This window comes from Plectropomus leopardus, chromosome 19, assembly GCF_026936395.1.
Source record: "Plectropomus leopardus strain MGB_pleo_1.0 chromosome 19, ASM2693639v1, whole genome shotgun sequence".
Classification (NCBI taxonomy): domain Eukaryota; kingdom Metazoa; phylum Chordata; class Actinopteri; order Perciformes; family Serranidae; genus Plectropomus; species Plectropomus leopardus.
The window spans coordinates 12,356,486-12,374,536 of NC_142194.1; the positions used below are offsets into that span (position 1 = coordinate 12,356,486).

At 40.1% G+C, this 18,051-nt stretch overlaps 1 long non-coding RNA gene across 3 annotated transcripts in view; it reads right to left on the reverse strand.

Moving 5' to 3' along the window:
• Positions 1 to 18,051, reverse strand: part of LOC148186320 (uncharacterized) — a 174,257-nt gene that overhangs the window by 111,244 nt on the left and 44,962 nt on the right. The gene's annotated exons all lie outside the window — the stretch shown is intronic.

Genomic DNA, 18,051 nt, shown 5'->3' on the forward strand with positions numbered 1-18,051 from the left:
TTATGTCACGTTAGACGTGGACGCTCGTGTGTTAAATGTCACACCCATCATGCCTCTTTTGATTGCGGGTTGCCGCGATGCAGTTTATAATCACACACAGGAGCAGAATGATACTGCTGTTGTTTGGTTCTGTGTAAAAACTCAGGGGCAGTATAAAGAGAGGCTTTCGTTAAGGCCCTATAGCGCAGCCTCTGTGTATAAGTGGCTTGCGATTACCAGCTAGGGGGTCAGGACCCTCTAAGGGATCACAGGATAAATCTGAGGGGTCGCAAAATGACAAACAAGATTCATAAGAAAAAGAAAAAATATATTACTACGACAGAAAATGATGTATGTTCTTTGATTTTTCTTCTTAAATACCAGAGACTTTCACCTTTTCAAGTCTCATAGGCACATGACACATTTTCGAATGTAGGAGAAAATCTGGATGATACCGATAGTAAGAAATTGTTTGAAATTTTGGGAAATATGTTTTCTTTTCTGAGTTAGATAAGGAGTTTGACTTTACAGGTTTAAGGACTCCAATTCTGAAGCTTCAAACATGCATTATGGCCTTCCCCATCATGGATTTGTGGAGCCAGAAGTGGCCACATTTAAACAGGCCAGTTGCATAAAATGTCATCTATTGTACAGTTGCTATGAACACAGAATTTAGCTGTAGACCAAAACAGTTTTCAACACTGAGCCATTTTTGTACCATTATTTCTGCTGTAAATTTGGGCATTTTAACATGGGGGTCTGTGGGGACTGATTCAATTTTGGAGCCAGTCTCAAGTGGCAATTCAAAGAACTGTAGTTTTTGGCACTGGGGTGGGTTATGTGGGACAATGCCTTGGCTAAGAGCACTGACTTTCTGAAGTCTTGATTGGTTACCTGGCAACCTCACAACAACAACAGGAATGAATATGAGAGTCCTATCCTGTTATAAAATGTCAAACTATTTTTAAAAAAATAGGCTATATGATCTATAAGGATCCATTTGAATTCAAAATTCACAGTGTATAAGCACAATGGTCTGGTCTAATATTCCACTGGGGAGCAATCATAAAATGCACTGTTTTCCTTCGTGAACACAAATTGCAGGAAACTACTGTGTTGTCCTGAGTGGACATACATGACACCATCTGAGGAGCAATTTGTCACTGTATTTTGGATTTCATCCCAGAGATGTTAAAATTGTGAACGGAGGATGTTTGCTGTCCTTTCAAAAGGCAATTGCCGAGAGTATCATTACCACAACAACAAATCTGAAGTCACCTGTTAGCTTGTCACTCAGTGAGGCAACACAAATGAATGGAGGCTAGGATGAAAAAGGCTGTTCTAACCTAGAGGTTTCAAGTCGGCACTGCATGGGCATAAAAAACCATTACCCTGTGGCTAGGTCATAGCTCAAATTTCATATGTATTTATAGATGGTACTTTCAAAAACACACATTTGATTTGAAAGAACTGAGAGAATCGTTTTTAAAGGTTCCACATTGTAAAAAGACAGATTTCAACATCTTTTCTAATTATTATAAAGCAGGTATACAGTAGGTGCTATATAAATACTGTGAAACTACTGTGGTACTGTGTACTACTATCAACACTCAAGTCATATAGAAATGCACATCGTTTGTATCCAGAAACTGTGCTTTTTAATGAGCTGTCAGGACTTCTGTGAAATTGCGACTTAAGGTAAAAGGTAGAAACTGCTGCCACAGTGCGTTTACAGTCATTCAGCGGCTGCAACCTTTACAAACGCAGAGAGAGCAGGTGTGGAAGACCCAGAAAAACTGACCAATCACAGCTTTTTGGGCTTTTCAGGAGGGGTGCTTAACACTAGGCACACTAGGCAGTAACACAAGGCATTTTAGGCAGATTAAAGGTGATTAATGATTATATTCAGGCAGACAGTATGGGAAAATAATGTGTCTTTTGAATTTTTTAAATCAAACAACACATTCCTACCAAACAAGAGACAAATCTAATAAATGCTCTACAAACACTAATAATTTAATCTGTAAAAGTGTAGAAAACAATGATTCTTACATTGGTTTATCGCCATAATATCGTTTGTTAACTGTACTCTTTGAATTAGCATCATTTGATAAATTTAGCATTTTCACATGCAACCCGAAATAAAAGCCCAGCTAACATTCCTCCATCACAGAACAGAAAAACAAAAGAGCCACTGAAGTCAAGATATGCCTGTCGTGATAAGTAAATCACCATGATGTGTGATATAATCACTGGGAGAAGCACAAGTGCTGCTATTTTCTTCATTTCAAACACTATCTCTCTTTTCCTTTCCTGAAAGCAGATATTGTTGACTGTGAGATGGTTATCATAATTCATGAGAGTTCAACTCCAGTTCAGGACAAACACTTCATACGCTTGTTACTTCCTAATAAGATGACACGACACAGATAAAGCCACTGTTTGGACATGTGGATCATGCATGCAGCGTGTGTGTATGAACAGCCGTGGGATGATGGATATAAAGAATTCATTGTTAACAACCAGGACTCACTCGAGGTTAGAGAGCGTGTAATAGTGTTTAACATAGAGCAATGAGCGGTCGGTCACAGGACATAACAGGCCAAAACACAAAAAGTTTGCATAAAGGACATGAACCTTGAAAACCTTTAAAATGTCCCTCTTGGGGTTTGATCTGACGGTTACAAACTGCAAGCCGAAGTTGGTTTACGTCTCCATCTTTGTTTGAAGCACAGCATGATGGTGGCCCTTCAACCCCCATTTTCCAGAAGCTTAGACCTGGTTGTTTGATGAGGGCTTATCCCTCAGCTGACATATTATCGCTGGACAGGCCTCTGACTGCGCCAAAAGAACAAGCTACGCAAAGGATTAGCCTGCACACTCGTGCTAATGCAGTCAAACTGTCAGAGAGATCAAAGCCACTCACTCCAGATTAAGACCAATTAAAGTAGGTGGCCCTACACAAATTAATAGCTGGAGCACTCACCTGTTAAAAGGAGGGAAAACAGCGAGGGGCTTTGTTCTCTCAGCCGAAGTGAGAAAGTGTCGAGCTTTTCTTGTTGTCAGTCAGTTATGTGTTATGGCAAGCAGTCAGCAAACAAATTCATTTGTTTCATGGGGATATGTAAATCTACATGTGTTTATTACACTGCAGTTACACCCACATGAACTCCAACCACCAGAAGTGAGACGTTATGTCCAAACGCTAACATGACAGTTGTGATTGCTGCCTTTAATGGAGCAATTTAAAATAATTGGCACTTTGCTTGAAGGCCACCTTCCCATTATTAGACTTTGATTTGGCTTTTACAGGGCTGTACATTCTGTTGCAGAGAGCACATACCCTGTAGAGTTTGGAGCGGCTGCCAAATCCATTAAAACCTAGGCTTATTTCATCTTTAAAGGGTCCGTTCACCCAAATCACAAAAAATAAGATTCTAGTTGAATTTAGCCATACAGCTGGTATGGTATGGTGGATATCAGCATCTGAGTTTACTGCCGCCACACCAGTAGAAATTAAGTGAATTCAATTTTGTTAAAAGCGTTTCAAAGTGAAATCAGGAAAGCTCAACAGCAAAATCACTTTCTAGAAATTAATTCCTTTGGATAATACAGATACCTCCCTGATTTCACTTTTCCTTTTGAGAAGCTACATACCACATTTAGAGCATATCTAAATGCATGCATTTTTGGACCCAACAGTTCTGGGGACTCCCTGACAGGAGCTGCCCACTAGGGGGCGCCCTCAAAAACCTCACTCATGGGGTTTTGTTCCTAGTTGCTTTTGCACTACTACTAGGAATACCTACTTCCTTTAAGCCAGCTGGCAGTTGGTGTATCAACATCACTTTTACTTTTTGACAAGTCAAAATCATGTTATATTTCCACCATTAGGCATACGTTCAGTCTTTTTATTTGTGTTTTGTGTTGTCTGCAGTTTACACGGTTGACTGGTTTTCAAAAATGGCGGTTGCTGGTGCTGCACTGGAACATGTGGTTGACCCTTCAACATACACTTACGTCACTCATGGTTCATCTTGCGTTGGGAAAGTACCTACTCTGGAAGACAAGCTATAAAAAGTCTCAAAAAACAGCGTTCTAAGAACTACTACCGTTGCTAGTTCTTGTGGTGCAAACACAACAAAAAGTGCAGATTCTTAAATCTGAGTTGTTAGAAATATGAGAAATTTCCTCAAGTCAAAAAACGTCTCATGATTTAGACAAGCTGAAACCTCTGGGGTTGAAAAATGAAGCAAATGTGGAAGTGCAAAAAACTGCAGTTCTTTGAATGGCCACTTGAGGCTGGCACCTAAACAGAGTCAATTTTCATAGACCTCCATGTTAAAATGCCCAAATTTAAAGCAGAAATTCATGACAACTGTGCAGTTTTGGGGGGTTAATCACTCACTAAAGAATGGAATATGTTTGTTTCAGTGATAAACCAAAGTTCAAAATAATCTGCATTTCCTGCCAGCACTGCAACAATAGTGCCAAAGAGATTACTTCTTTTTGAGACTGCTGTAGTGCAGAAGGGGTTAATAGTCTCAGTTATTACAGTAATGCGAACATCTCAGACTGAGGCATCTGAACCACAGCTGGTCAGATCGGCTGCGGGTCATCTGAGGGCCAACGGAGGCTCCGCTGATCAAGGCCTCTGCTCTCGACAGGGGGATGAATGATGACTGCAGAGTAAATGCCAAAACTATAAATTTCATCCCACACTGACCCAAAGCTCCTCTAAAGTTTATTTACATTTTCACATAGCATCTACCCTCGAACGTCAATGTCAAAGAATCTCGAGGCAGGATGAATTAGTGATTGCAGTGCGTGCGCTCTAAAACACACATTGCCGGGAAAGTTCATTTCACTTCGACATGTCTGTTGTGAGCGCCGCTGAGGAGCAGACTGAAAGGATCTTTCACTGACTTGTCTTTTCTTGTTACTCGCTCTGGATCTTGCTTTCGACTTGGTCCAGAGGAGTTGAGTACAACCGGGTGCGGTGTCAAAACCGCTCTTCAAATACAGCTTTGTGCCGTCAATTACAAACGCTAATGGGTGAATTTTGCTCTTTAAAAAAAACGTTAAAAAATACGAAGCCAGACACATTTTTATATGTGGAAAATAAATAAATAAGCTCAGCACCCCGTGGTTAACTTTCCAATGGGCTTCGCAGAGAGCTCCGTTTGATGTGGATGCCTAGAGTCAACTGTGTTTGGACAGTCATGGGGTGGAGCTGCCAGGCTTTTAACTGCTCCAGAGAACACAACCCACCACAGAGCAGCACATAGGAGTCCCTCTGTCCTGAGGCTGGACACAAACTATCAACTGAGAGAATGAGAGAGAGAACCACAGTGGGATTTACTCCTGCACAGACCTGGAGGCTAACATAGCAGAGCAGCTAAAACTGCCCAGAAGACATTTGATTCTCCAAAAGCATTTCATTAGGTGTGCACTGCAAAGCTGCGAGAGATGAATATTACATTTTTTATTTAAAACATTTCATTTCCCAACACTTGTCAACTGTGGGTAAAGTGATTCGGCCAACAAAAGCAGATTTTGTGAACTAAAAAATGATTTTAACTCCGATCTGTCAAAGCGGGGTAATATATACTAAGATATATATTCAGAGGATGTGGAAAGAAGTCATTGCTCCTGTTTTGTGGTGGTGTGGGAGGCATGCAATGCCTAATTTAAGAGAACGAACGTGCTTAAGATATTACTGCAGGAAGGCAATCTGTCAAAAGCAGGCTGTTTTGGCATGTTGCATACCGCTGCTGAGATCATAGAGTCAGATTCTGCTTGCAATTACTGCTGAAGGACCTTGGATGCAGGCAGGCAGCCATTAATCCTGCTTCTGGCCCTGGACGCTTTGACAAGTCAAAATTCCCACTGTCCTCTATGGCACAGCTTTGGGAAAAATGCACCACAGTGGCCAAACCGCACCAATGGAGTAATTGATGCCATCATTAATGTAATTAGGTTCACTTAAGTCAGCAGTACATTATGACTTACTTTGTACTGTAATGTATGGGAATCTACCAGGAAGAGGAGACCACTGAAATCTACTTTATTAAGAGTTAGCACTGTGAGTTACTGGTGCTGAGGATGAAAAATGAGCCATGATATAAAACAGCAGACCGGTGGTTTATCAAGTATTCAAAACATTTGCTACAGTAAAAGTAGCAATACCACAATGTAAAAAAAACTCAGCTGCAAGTAGCCTACATGTAAGTGCATCCAGAATTTTCCTTAAAGCAATACTATGTAACTTCTGACAGACACAATCACTATTAAATTAAAAGTTGAATTCAAAAGCAATAAAACCTAAAGCCTTAGGTTCATTATAATCAGGGGTTTTGCGGCAAAAGCCTTATTTGGTCTGGTATGAGCAGTAGATTATAGTGGCTAAAGCTAGTTATATTTTGCTCTGTAACTGACATTACTGAGTCGGTTTTCTGACTTCCTGATTCTTCTCGAACTATGCTACTGTAACAAGTTTTAGTATATACCATTACCCTAACTGCTACTTGTGGCTGCTGTTCAGCGAAAAGCTCGCTTTAAGTAAAAGCACAAAGTTTTTTTTAGCAGTGATGCTTTCCACATGAAGATGAAATTCTTGATGAGGAAATGTTTGGATCTTTTATGCTTATCTTTTATCCTCTCAGTAAACTAATTTTATCCAAAGCTGTAGCGACCATTGTAACAAAACTCATGTCCACAACATTGTTTCTCCATTTTCTCCGCCCATCCATGTCTGCACAGGTAAAAAAAAAAAAAAGTGAAATGCAACAATCCACTTCACAAGACCCCTGAAAAGCTGCGTATCTGATGGTGCAACATCACTTTGGCAGTGTGGACTCTTGCAACCCTTGTAGATGCACCATGCAAAAGTCATGCATTACTCTGGCAACTACAATCATTAACGGTTGTGCTGCATAACTGGCGATGGCAGCTTAAGCTAACATTAGCGCTAATTTGGTTTGAAGTAAAGTACAACCTATAGCTGGAATAAGGTAACAAATGCATTTTTTAAGAATTTACCATGTAGTCCTGAGGCTTCGCTCACTTTTCTCCAAGCCCTCTCCAATTTATTCTTTCTTTGTACAGTACACTGACACTCTGGGTGCCAACAGATGGCAGCAATAAGTTTGTCCTCCATGTCTGATTTTCGGTGATAAAACAGGATCTCAACTCTGATAGGCTTTTGCAACAGCGCGTTATGGAGATTTTTTGGCTCAAGTTGCAACATTTCAATTTGCACATTTATTCATGTGTAATCGCGTCATCTGGCACAGATTTGTGTGTATTAGCGTCTTTGCATTGACTTTGTATGTAATCACACCATGCAAAAAAATTGCTTAGTGTTTAGTCCGAGCACACCTTTAGTAGTTCTGATGCCTAAATGTGTAAGCGGCTGTTACACCTTCATAAAAGTACAGGTAAATTACATATCTGTGTCTAATATAGCCTTGTGTCTTAAATAATCATTATATATGCAGTGAGATGTGACTTTATCTCTGCCAAATACAACACCAAGTAAAAATCTCAAGTAAAAAGTCAAAGATTTCTCTGTGAAGCATCATGGTATATGTATACAATAATCTGACGTGGAACTACTCAAGTAGAGTGTAAATACTGCATCCCAAAATTGTACAGTACTTGAGTAAATATACACTTTCTGTTACTGCAGCAAACTACATTGTACAGCAACACTAGGTGAGTAAACAGGACTGCTCAGTGTATTCAGTGTCCTTCCAGTTGACATCCATATGTGCCGTAACAATAGACTCCCTTAAAAACCTCCATTCACTCTTTGTTCTCGTCACAAAATCGTCTTGTTTACCATACAAAGAGTGTGGTTTCATCTGAGTGAAAGCAACAGAGACACGATGAAAAGAAAAGGGCTTCAAAGGAAGAGATTCATCATCGCGTGTCGCCCCTCCTACCCACGCTACACCTACACATCGCTGTGATCAGGTCATTTAGCTGTTTAATGTGGTATGACGTTTTATCCCCCACCTTAAGCATCTTAAAGCAATGTGTTATGCACAGAGTAATTTCGGTGTCAGCAAATGCCTCTGAGTTTCTTTAACCCTCTGATAGGTTTAGCTGAAGAAAAAAATGGAGTAAATGTCCGGGACAGAGCGAAATGTTGATGTTGCCTGAACCTGTAGCTGTAGACGGCTTAAGACTAGAAGCTCTGAAGAAAGTTAAGAAGTTAATTTAACTAAAATACAAATACTGGGAGTTAACATTGAGGAAAAAAAAGAGCAGCTCTTTGCCAAACAACCCAAATGAACCTGTAGAAAACACTGGCATGTCAGAATCCACTTGACATGCGAGGAACTGTGGCACTAAACATTTTGTCATGCGTCCAAATATCTGCATAGAGGCTCATGTTATGCCCCAGCATCTGTGTCCGATCTGAATAAGTAGCATGACTCCCGTGCAGATGGTCACAGGATGTGACCACCTCGTATCGCCTGTTCCCATCCATCTACCAGTAAATAGCTCCTTTGACACCCTGTCCCTGCTGCGCCTCACATGACTGCCGCCATTTTGACAATAACACAAGGAAGAAGAAATGAGCGAAAGCCTTTTTTTCACCCCTTAAAGTTTCAAAACATAACACCACACACATGGTGCAGCCAACGAGAACTTTTGACCCGTTTGTGGCGGGCCGTGAGTCACGAGTTAGTCCTCTTGATATCACTCCTTTGAAATCTTAATGTCCAACTGCCCTTCGTCATGGCCCCTGCTCAACAGCTAAATCAGATTTATAACTACTGTCAAAGGCAGAGATGACAGATAAATTAATCTTCCCTTCACGAGTTTACATCTTGGGCATCTGGACTGCTGATCTTGCCCTAACAAGCGCAGAGGTCTCGGTGAGCTGTCTTTTAATGTTGATGTGTTCATGGCTGGAGATGAATGGCTCTGTCATAAGAATCTATTTATACAGCAGTTATATGGCAGTGCCACTAGATCCAGGACATTGCACTTCCCCGAGACGAGCACCAGCATCTGTTAAGAGGAAGCCAGCAAATGACACTCCTTTGGATTTGGAGCACTGTTCAATGTTATGTGTGTCAATTACTGTGAGGTTGGAAGAAAAAACCTTTAGCAGGAAAGGCTGTAAGTATTTTTCCTTGCTTTCCAGTGTGTAAACAGCTTTATTTGTTGAAGAGCACAAAGGGTGTACATTTCTCTATTATTTTTGTCACTCATCCAATTATCTTACAAATCCAATTTGATGATGACATTTTTTGTGAGGATTGGTCTGTCTTTGTTGGAGGTATAGGCACATAAAATGATGAAAGTTGTCACTTCTTACACTTATAGATTTATTTTGAATCATTTAATTCAGAATTATTTTTTCGACACTTAAAACTAAAACCAGCAATGCATTAGTGCGTCTTGTAATACTTGTAATACTTTGTGAATTTCCTACCCTGTCTGTCGCTCTCAGCCCTAAACTCATTGGTTCCTATTCAAGACAAAAGTCATTCAAAGCAGTTAACAAATATATAGTTTCATTTTTAGAAACGGCTAAATAATATCTTTTAACAGCTGAGTAATTCAGTTTTTAGCAAATGTTGACCAAACAGGAATATAAAGTGCATTTGTCAGGAACTATTTTCACCTGCAATTAATGCACATTTAGCTCCCAAGTGAGTATTTACAGCAGCTGTATGGTGAAGCCTATATGCAGCTGACTCAGTATAAATTACAGCACCCATGTTCTTGGTAATGAAATGTAACGACATGGATCACTTAGTATTTATACTGTATTTAATCAGCTTAATTGCCAAACAAAAATGTTGGCATTTGACATGTCTGCAAACCACAAATCCTTGACATTTGTACATTTCATACATATCATATCAACATTCCTGAAGTGAAGTAGTTCTAAAAATATGTATGCTTATTCAATGTTGATTCTGCCTCCGAAACTGAGCGTTTTATAGCGACACATTAAAGCATTCCCAGCTGTGGTTGTGGCATCAAAACGGTATTTTAAGCCAAGTCATACTCTTTCTCTCACCAAAAGTTAACCACAGCATTGTTAAAGCATAAAGAAACATGAAATTTGAACATGTCTGCAACATAATAACATTCAATGCTATGTGTGTGTTACCTTTGAAAGTGTACAAACTATGGTGAATTAAGAAAGTTGATATTCCATGAAATGATTTGTCTAAACAATTTTGTCACAAATGCCTGCAATTAAAAGGCAAGAAAGTTTGATTAATTAATACTTATTTTGTTTTGGGGTTTTGTTCACAATAAATGCCTTTCTGATTACGTAGGATCCTTTTGCTGCTTTGTTCCATTTTCTCTGTATTGATGCCTGAAAAAATATAAATTGGACTCTGGTCTTGGCTTTGTTTTTATTGTGTCTTAAAAGCCCATGTGAGCTTGGCATAACAGTTTGCATGACAAAAATTTCAAAAATCATTCATTCATTCACATGTGTGGTTTATAGGAATGTACAATGCCAACATTTCATCTAGGGATTGGGTAAATTTAATATTTTTTGGACTACAATGAATCTTGGTGGCACAGAGGAATAAACTAAATCTGTCTTTGGTTACCTCACAGTAATTGTTTTTAGGATGAACTCAGTGTTGGTTTTGGTCTTAAGGGATTTGTAGATAATGTGAAACATATAGAATACAACAAGACTAAACGAGACTAATAAATCTGTCTCATAATCTGTCAACTGTTTTTAAAAGTGTGTATCTAAAAGACTTAAGTATCAACCAAGACTTCAGTCACAGAAAAACGCGTCAAACACTCGGGGATGAACATGTTAGTATCAGACATTTTGTAGAGAGTGGCAGAGTAGAGTTATTACAAGAACAGCTGAAAGACAGGACCACCGGGACTGCAGAACTCAAGCTTGTCATTGTCAGCCCACCCTCCTCAGTACCTACCACACCTCCTCACCCCATCACATGAATCACAGCCACCACCCTCCACTGCCTCGGCAACAAAAGATGCTTTGAGGTCATGCTCCTCTTCTTTGTGCCCACCACAGTGCGTGAACAGAGAGAGAACAGAACCACTTGAGACAAGGGCGACTTAAGAGCAGCTTAATATGAAAGGGCGTCCATCATAAAAGAAAACACATGCTGTTATTGAAGAGCCATCATGGTGCCGATGTTCAAATAAATTAGCTTTTGAAGGGTGAAATATTTTTTCTAATTCTTTCAGCTCTTTAAATTACTCACTGGAAGTACATCAAAATCAACTCAATTGACTTTCCTCATCAAACAGGGTCTTTATTGATGATAATATGTCTGAGCTTTAAGCTGCACCCCTTTTTATATTCATCGCCCCAAGAATCCTCTGTGGGGGTTTAAAACTTCAAACACTGCCTCATGAAAAAGTCAGGAGGTGTCAGACATGCGTTCCCCCTCCTCACCCCCAGCCCCGCTGGCTTGCCAACACCAAAGGCCAGAATTGATTTTATGTGAAGCAGGACCAGCTCCACCCCCGTCAGGGATCACCTGCCTTACCCCCGCCTGTGGCCCTGATGCACCACGAACAATTAGGGAAAGACGGCGAAATATTGATGAGTTATCTGTGGTTTTCACAGTAAATTTTGCTAATTATGTATCAAGTGCGGAGCGTGTTTTGTACGATTTCCTTTCAGAACATCTGAAGGAGGTTAAATTGTCACGGGTGCATTTTTTTCTCCACTATAATTCCACACGGATGATCCTTGTGTATGAGCTAATAAAGTAAGGTTTATGGAAGATTCAGGACAGATTATTTTAGGTAAGAGCACTGTCCTGCAACTCAGCAGGCTCTAAAGTTAGTCCAGCTGTACATAAAAAAATGCAGTATGAAAGGTCATACAAGAGCCAACGGAGATAAAAGTCCGAGGTGGCTTACTTGTATAGTGATCCATTTAAGATCCCCTTTATATTAAACATTCCTTCCTGTTTGTCTGCATGTGTTCATCCCGGCAGGCAGCGGTAACATGGTGTAGGTAAATATCTCATTTTATATCCGATCTTTGTGTTTTTGATTTGTGGAAATGGTCCTAATTTGTCTGAAATTACAGGCATCCATGTTTAGGGATATATATATCACATATTACATTTCATACCCAAAGGCAACCCAAAGTGTTTTACAGATCAATTAAGTCAAAGTTCATTGTAGCCTAATTACAAAGCAAACTCCAAAGGGCTGTATAAATAGTGATTCCAATTCAATTTCAACCCTCACAGCAGATAAGGAAAAACTCCCCCCAAAAAACTTTTAACAGGAGAAAAAAATGGTAGAAACCTCAGGAAGACCAACTGAGGAGGGATCCCTCTTCCAGGACAAACAGACGTGCAATAGATGTCGAATTTACAGACCAGATCAATATAAAAAAAAATACAGTGGTCCATATGACAAAAATTAAATTTAGTCTTTCATTTTTTTATAAAAATCCAAAGTTGAACAAAATAAACATGAATCAACATCTATTACATAGGTTTAGAGAGAATTTTTCACAAATATTTATTGTAACATAAAACATCTCTTTTTGGTGTGGGTAAATTTGAATTATTTCTAAAAAAATTACAAATTATTTTAATTTTTCAAAAAAGTTGTTAAATCCCACATACAGTGTTTCTGAATTTTTCCATTTTTGAAATATTGATTTAAGACATACTAATGCCAATTCAGGCCTTATTTGCCAAAACTTCCCATTTTCAGCATTTAGGTTGTTAGTTCAGAGGTTATTAAGGTTGTTTCATGTAGCGACGGTGATTTTGAAAACAGTAACATGCCGTCATAAATAGCAAACTAAAGGCAAGCTTAAAGCCACAGCCTACATCCGGTGAGTCAGACTACCATGTTTTCAGATCTCAGCAATTACTCTGCTGAGTACAGTATTATTATTACTGTAGGAAATTATGTCTGAATTTGTAATAAACCAGAATTATCCTTTGAGTTTAAAAGGTGTTTGCCATGTATAAGTGATGTCAGAACCGGCAACACTCATCTATGTGCGGGTGACTCATGCAGTAATTAACTAAAAAGGATACCACCCAACCCATAACGCATTACAAAATCAAAGCTGAAAATAAAATTCTAATGACAAACTAATATTTAATGATGTGTTTAAGTGCTGGGACCACAGTTTATGCACTATAATAGAGCACCCATAAAAGCACAGTTTAATGCCGATGACTCCAAACATTAAGTGTTAATGCATGTTAATGGATTTGACAGACTTCTTCTGCAGAAATGTGTCATTTATGTCACTCAGGGACAGAGCAATATTTGTCTGCAATAACTGAGTTAATATAAGGTGAGGGGCGACGTATGAAAAGACAGACACTGGAAAACAAGCTGCCATGAGTGTGTTTTGGAACAGAGGTTTTAGGAGCCTGGCGTCTATGTGTGAGACATGACTTCCTTATTTTTAACAGTGGGCACTTCAACCACTGGCTTGATGTCAACCTCCTGTTCTAATGGACAGCCACAAAGCTGACAGGCTGTAAATCAGAGTGACTATAGAAAGCCATTAGTGCAGGGATACACAATAAAAAGCGGTAATGGTCTCATAAAGCCTGCAACACCACAGCAGACATTCTGATTCTGTCTATTAAGGGCTGCACGGAGCCTCGGATGAGTGAAAATAAGGAAGCCATTTTTCTTTTGTGCATTGTTGCCTGGGGTCTCGTGCTCGTGATCAATGTACAGTAAGATGCACTGCGCTGAGAGCTATTTATTTACACTGTACGCCAACTGAGTGAATATTAGAGGAGAGCACTGTGATTAAGAAGTGCCTCTATTGAGCTACTTGTTACAGACGCCTCATTGATTTACTGTGAGATGGTTATATATGCCAGATGTGCTCAGAGTGCTGGTTATAGTATCAAGAGTTTACATTAGTTTTTATGGTGAGTGCAATCTGATGCTCAAATCATATTATAGGGATAGCTCAGGACAGACGGATAGACTTTTGCCTCCACCCCAGCACCATGGAGGTGAATACTGTTTCTTCTGTGGTGTTTAGACACTAAAAGATAGATGAGCGCTGTGTCTCAATTATTTCTTGTATATTTTCTGTTCCTTATACTTGCTTTTTTGAGTGCATAAGTGCATTCACACTGAGAAATATGGCAAAATGTAGTAAACTATGCAACACAGTCTCACTCCAAACTCGTCACATGGTCATGCTCGGTCAGTAGTCTTCCACGTCAACCTGTGACGTTGTAGTTATCCTTGCAGCGTCGACCTATGACGTTACAGGATGCTGTTACGGTGATGTCAACAAATGCACATGGTGAGATGACGTGGCATGGTCCCAATTTTCACACAACAGCACAGACTGTCACGATGGTTGGGATTAGGCACCAAAGTCACAGATGGTTGGGTTTAGGCAAAAGAGGCACATGGTAAGGTGTAGAAAACACACACATGGGACACACACTCACACAGTACACAAACTCTGGACTCCTGCACAAATGTTGGTTGTTTGTGGGACACATCCACCTCCCCACACACCTGCCCTATAAGCGCATTTATGCTCCTTATATTATTATGTGTATTATTTGTATATTATGTGGATACCCAAGCCGTACTCATGCCGAACTCGGAACATCACAGGTTAACGCACCATGAAACCTAGAACGTCAAAGGTTAACGTGGAAGGTCACTGAACGACCGTAACAACGTGACGACTTCGGAGCGAGACCAGGTTGCCCTATGAGTACCTGGATGGTGCACTCATAACTGTCAAAAAGTTGAACGCGGAACATCGGACACTTGTCACCCTCATTGGCCACCATGCTGCCTATCTATGTGGCAGAAGGGTTCGGACCACCAACCAGTGGTGGACAAAGTACACGACTCTATTACTAGAGTCAAAGTATTAGTACTCCGGGTCAAATATATTACAATAACACTCCAATACAAGTGAAAGTTGCTGAGTCAAATTATTACTTGGGTTAAAGCATTGGAGTGCTTGCTTTTAAAAATACTTAAGTATTTAAAGTACTCTTTAAAAAAAAAACATAATTCAGGAGTTGTTGAGATATTTCAATCCATATCAGTGGTGCACCTACACATCAGCCAACTGACAAACCAACTGCTAGCATGGCTACGTAAGAAATGACAGTTTTTGTTGTCACTGTTGTTGAACAAATAGACCCTAATTATGTTTACTTGCTATGAAAGACAACTAGACTTTCAGTGTAATCTGACGAATAAATAATATGTTGAGAAACACTGCAGCAAATCTGGGGCTACAGATCTTAAATGTGCCGCATCTGAGGGCTGGAAGCTTGTGATAGCTCGCTATTTTCGACATAATGAATCTAATTTACCAGAGAGAATCGTCTCTGAAACCATGCCAACTCGTTCTAGCTTTTCAAAATCTGGACGGCAAATGTCTAAATAATTTCAGCAAAAAATTTCACCAAATTTCTCTCCTCAAAAGATAAGAAACTCTGCTGAGTGACATTTCAACAGGCTGTTCCTAACTTACAGCGAGATTGAACTCGCCTGCAGACAATGACAAGCTCCTCTCTGTCTGATGTCACCTCTCATTTCCAGGCCGACTGCTATCTGCTACTGGCTTCTGCCAATAATAGCTCATCAAAACAACACAACCCTTCTTGGCACCAAAATAAAGGCAGCGGTCCACGTCTGTGCCACTCAGTTGTCAATTAAGACTCCTCTTCACACTGACACTTGTGACTTAAAAGAAACAGTCGAGAATGTGATGAATTTGAGACGACAGATGAGAAGGCAGTGCGCTGCGTTGCAGTACCATAATGCGCTTGAGATATGGATAACAACTGACACCACTGGCAGGTCTTATGAAGTTTGATTTCATTTGTCAGGCCCCTTCTACTTTGTCTTTTAGCTCGCGCACTCCCTCACTCTTCAATCATCGTGGTAATAGCTCATTCTGATAGCCTGAAGACACTCACACTTGCTTTCATTTAAAATGCAAAGACACAAATATAGTCGGTGCTGCTGTGGGCTGCACGTCAAGATGGCATCATGTGTTGTATCTAATGCTGTACTGTAAATATATAATCGCGTCTGGTGCATGTATACAAAGGCGCTAAATTAACCCGGTTCTGGATGTCCTGGATCTCACAATTTCACAACATGGAAACGTACACAGATGAACACATATCACATAAACCACAAACGACAGAGAAATAACCATCAACCTCGGTATTTGATCACTAAGTAGACAAATGGAGCAGTAAGTGTCCAAGCCTGTCTCGGCGAATACCTTGCATGCTTGTCTCCAGCCGACCACATGACGCTAATTCCTGACTGAAGAGCTCCTCCTGCGTACCCCTAATCCTGCCTGTGAAATGTGACAAGATCATTCTTTAGGCCTGCTTTAGTCTGAATAATCTGCCCATCACAGACATTCATCCCGACCTGCACAGTGCTTCCAGTGTCATAACACGCTACCTGTACATTTTCACCCCGGCTTAGGCTCCATAAATTAAATCTAGACAAGTAAATGTGAGGGATCAGCATCGAGTGTTGCATGAGTGTCGATGTGGAGAATGTTGATTTTATACTGACTGTGTATGGTGTCTATTTCAACCAATCTGAGAGTAAATAAAGGGTTGCAACAATCAGGTGATTAATCAAGGAAACTTATCAACAATAATGTTAATAACAGATCATTTATGAAGCAAAAAATGCCCAACAATTCTCTGTTTACAGCTTCTAAAATGTAAGGATTTGATGCTTTTTCTATTTTATTCAATTGAAAAGTGAATATTTTAGGGTTTGGAACTGTCAGTCAGACAACAACATATTTTAAGACATCGACTGGGGCTCTATGCAATTACGGTGGGCGTTTTCACCGTTTTCTGATAAAGGACTGATCAACTAATCAAAAACTAAAAAAACAAAAAGAAAGAAGCAACAGATTAATGGATAATGAAAACAATCAAAAATCCACGCACGTAGCCCGTATTCAGAAACTGTGCCTCTAAACGAGCCGTCAGGACTTCCTTGAAGTTGTGATGTCACAAATATGTTATAAAAAGGTAGAAAGTGTCGTCAAAGTTATTCCACTGTTGCAATGACGGCGCAGAGACGCCGAGAGTGCAGATGTGGAAGACCCGAAAACACTGACCAGTCAGGACAGACTGGGCATTTGTTAAAATCTTAGACAGAATGAGAAAAATAATGTTGTTGTTTTTTTTACATTAAAGCATGTTAACATGTTCTAGTAAAATCCCAGAATACAAGTATGAAGCTGAAAATAAGCATAATTTGGGACCTTTTATAGTAGTCAAAATTAGCTTAATCAAGTCTCACGCCATACTTCAATGTCATCAAAAGTCACTGTGATCGCACTTCCCTTCTCCCTAAAGCTACGAGACAAGTAGATGCAGTACAGTAGGTTTTACAGGAGCTTCTTGAAGTTTCCACAAAGTTGTGAACCACTAATATGGCAGCTGTCAGGTTGAATTGAGCCGTTGGTTCCAGAGCTAACAGGGAGGGTAGGTGAAGTTAACTCTTCTCTACAGCATGACTACAACCCGCCAGGATCCTCACCTACCTGATGGCAAGTGGACGACAGCATATAATCTCCATAGGCTTTACTTCCTACTCCTGACCAGCTTTAACTAATTGAGGAGACAACGTGAAAAAGACCCTTCACCACCACGATCTTGGCTGCACCTCAACTTTTCTAACTCTCTCCGTCATGCTGCGCTGCCGTCGTCTGACTTCCGGCGAGATAGTGCAAGTTCTCCGTGTCAGCTCCGGGTTGAGCTCTTGCAAATGAAGTCAACGCTACAGTATTTGACACAGATGTGGAGGAGGAGGAGGGGGGGAGTAAAATATCTTGGGTGTAGTCAAGGGGAATGGGTATGACTTCTAAGTATCTGAAATGTCCTGTCTTAAACACATAATATCCGTAATACTTCCTGACACTTTCTCCTATAACCTCTTATTCTCTGCCAGCTTCTGTGGGGCCCTTTTTTCCCTCTCTGGGCACAGAAGAAAAGCAGTCTATTTTCTTGTCATATTTGGTTGAAAGGCGACTCTCAACTTGGAGTCTAATTTCCTGCACTT